General features: G+C 35.6%; 1 pseudogene; it reads left to right on the top strand.

Annotated features, from left to right (window-relative positions):
• The first annotated feature begins 1169 nt into the window (after positions 1-1169).
• On the top strand, positions 1170-1302 carry LOC129562241 (U4 spliceosomal RNA; annotated as a pseudogene).
• Positions 1303-3163: the final 1861 nt, after the last annotated feature.

The raw sequence follows: 3163 nt of genomic DNA, 5'->3' as shown, positions 1-3163 counted from the left end.
ATTTTAAAATGATATGTGAAAGGCACATACAGAGCATAATAATCAATAAAAAGGAACTATATAAACCAATTATTTCTTCAAATATATACCAGATAGTTGATGCAAACATTCGTATGAAAGTTATAAGTAATAAAACTAAAGAGAAAAGAGCAAGTGATTGCTTTTCAGCAAACCTTTAAAAAGAATAAAGCAAAGCAGTCTCAAATAAATCCTGCAGTTTACAAAATGATTTGCCATTGCAACGATTAATTTCTAGTTTATAATGGGCTTAATTTTCACGCTTTTGCAGTAATACAATCATTTCATGCTCAATTTATACCAGAGTTAGTCACAGAATTCTTTATAAAGAAAAAGTCAAGTTATATTTAATCTTATCTTTTAAGCTGTATCAGCATGACATTCTATAAAACTGGAAGTTACTAATGCAGTGTGCCAACAAAATATGGGCAAGAGATATTTTAGGTCTCTAGTGGAAGAAAAGATTACTTCATTAAACATACACATATATTTTGATATATTGAGCTTGTATAGATCTATATTATCTGATTGATGTGAATCCTCAAAATTTAGGAAGCCATTAGACTTTGTTTTTATATATATATATACATATATAATATGTAATTATATATTCATGCAATTAATATATAATTATATATAGGTATATTATATATAGATGTAATATACGTATAATTATATATGAATTAAGCTTCATCCTTCTTTTTAGTGTATTTCATCACATCCATTTTAAAAGGGGAAAAATGGAAAAATTGTAATGGAATAGAATTGGACATTGTGAGTGGATTGTCATAATTATAGCAGGAAAAGAAATATTTCTGGTTTATTATGAGTGTCTTGATTAATTAACAAAAGTGTTCATATACCTCTTGAAAATGCAGGGCTTAAAAAAAGACTGAATTTTTTGTTGGTCTTTTCTCGGTGTTTTTTACCTAGTAAGGATTCCATGTTTATAGATCCCTAGTAATTATCTATATCATATTTTTAAACAGTGTTGGAATTATTGCTACTTTTTCTCAAGTTAACAGTACAATATTTTTGTTTGTTTGTTTCTATAGTCCTAAAGCTTTCAAACTAAATGATACATGATGACAAATATTTGTAGGGTGAAAAACTGAAGAAAAAGTGAAAAATTTTATATAAAGTTTAGTGATAGCTTTGCACAGTGGCAGTATCGTAGCCAATGAGGTTTATCCAAGGCTCGATTATTGCTAATTAAAGTTTAGTGATAAAAATATGTGAATTTAAAATGTTAATATTGAGGCCACATTTGTAAAATGTGTACTTTTTTCCCAATGAATTTTGGCAAATATAAAACATATATGCAATTCATGCATTTTAGTTTGGTAAGTATTCAGTATGGATAAGTGCTGAAGCAACTACACTTCCTTAGGCAAAAATCAAAACAAAAAATCAGAAACAAACAAAAAAAGCAACCAATTAATTCACACTAAATAGAAATTTCAATTGAAAATAAATCATGAATTTAAACGTAAAAGGTAAAGCTCTAAAGCATTTAGAAGAAAACCTAGAACCACATACACATTCTGCCATAAGGGTAGTGTCATCTGCATATCTGAGGTTATTGATATTTCTCCCAGCAATCTTGATTCCAGCTTGTGCTTCTTCCAGCCCAGCGTTCCTCATGATGTACTCTGCATATAAGTTAAATAAGCAAGGTGACAATATACAACCTTGACGCACTCCTTTTCCTATTTGGAACCAGTCTGTTGTTCCATGACCGGTTCTAACTGTTGCTTCCTGACCTGCATACAGGTTTCTCAAGAGGCAGGTCAGGTGGTCTGGGATTCCCATCTCTTTCAGAATGTTCCACAGTTTATTGTGATCCACACAGTCAAAGGCTTTGGCATAGTCAATGAAGCAGAAATAGATGTTTTTCTGAAACTCTCTTGCTTTCTCCATGATCCAGCGGATGTTGGCAATTTGATCTCTGGTGCCTCTGCCTTTTCTAAAACCTGCTTGAACATCTGGGAGTTCACGGTTTACATACTGCTGAAGCCTGGCTTGGAGAATTTTGAGCATGACTTTACTAGCGTGTGTCAAAAGCCTCTTGATGAAAGTGAAAGAGGAGAGTGAAAAGGTTGGCTTGAAGCTCAACATTCAGAAAACAAAGATCATGGCATCTGGTCCCATCACTTCATGGGAAATAGATGGACAAACAGTGGAAACAGTGTCAGACTTTGTTTTTTTGGGCTCCAAAATCACTGCAGATGCTGATTGCAGCCATGAAATTAAAAGACGCTTGCTCCTTGGAAGGAAAGTTATGACCAACCTTGATAGTATATTAAAAAGCAGAGACATTACTTTGCCGACCAAGGTCCGTCTAGTCAAGGCAATGGTTTTTCCCGTGGTCATGTATGGATGTGAGAGTTGGACTGTGAAGAAAGCTGATCGCCGAAGAATCGATGCTTTTGAACTGTGGTGTTGGAGAAGACTCTTGAGAGTCCCTTATACTGCAAGGAGATCCAACCAGTCCATTCTAAAGGAGATCAATCCTGGATGTTCATTGGAGGGACTGATGCTAAAGCTGAAACTCCAATACTTTGGCCACCTCATGAGACGAGTTGACTCACTGGAAAAGACTCTGATGCTGGGAAAGGTTGGGGGCGGGAGGAGAAGGGGACGACGGAGAATGAGATGGCTGGATGGCATCACCGACTCTGTGGACATGAGTTTGAGTGTACTCCGGGAGTTGGTGATGGACAGGGAGGCCTGGCGTGCTGTGATTCATGGGGTCGCGGAGAGTCGGACACGACTGAGCGACTGAACTGAACTGAACATACACATTCAGTTCAGTTCAGCTGCTCAGTCGTGTCCGACTCTCCGCGACCCCATGAATCACAGCACGCCAGGCCTCCTTGTCCATCACATACACATTAATTCAAAGCAATTCATTGATTTCAATATAAAATTATAAAAATTCTACAAGATAACCTTAGAAAAAATCTTCGACATTACAACAAATGAACATCCCAGAAAAATGAAAAATTAAATTCACTTGGAAACTTGCATGTCAATGAAATCATCACCAAAATTGAGAAACAGAATATCTCACCTCTATCAATATTGCCAGGAGAAATATCAATAACCTCAGATATGCAGATGACACTACCCTTATGGCAGAAAG

This window comes from Moschus berezovskii, chromosome 5 (genome assembly GCF_049115385.1).
Source record: "Moschus berezovskii isolate FMDL1 chromosome 5, NW_MosBer_1.0, whole genome shotgun sequence".
NCBI classification, from domain to species: Eukaryota; Metazoa; Chordata; class Mammalia; order Artiodactyla; family Moschidae; genus Moschus; species Moschus berezovskii.
Note: the sequence above shows the minus strand (reverse complement) of the source record. Positions and strands in the feature narration are given on the sequence as shown.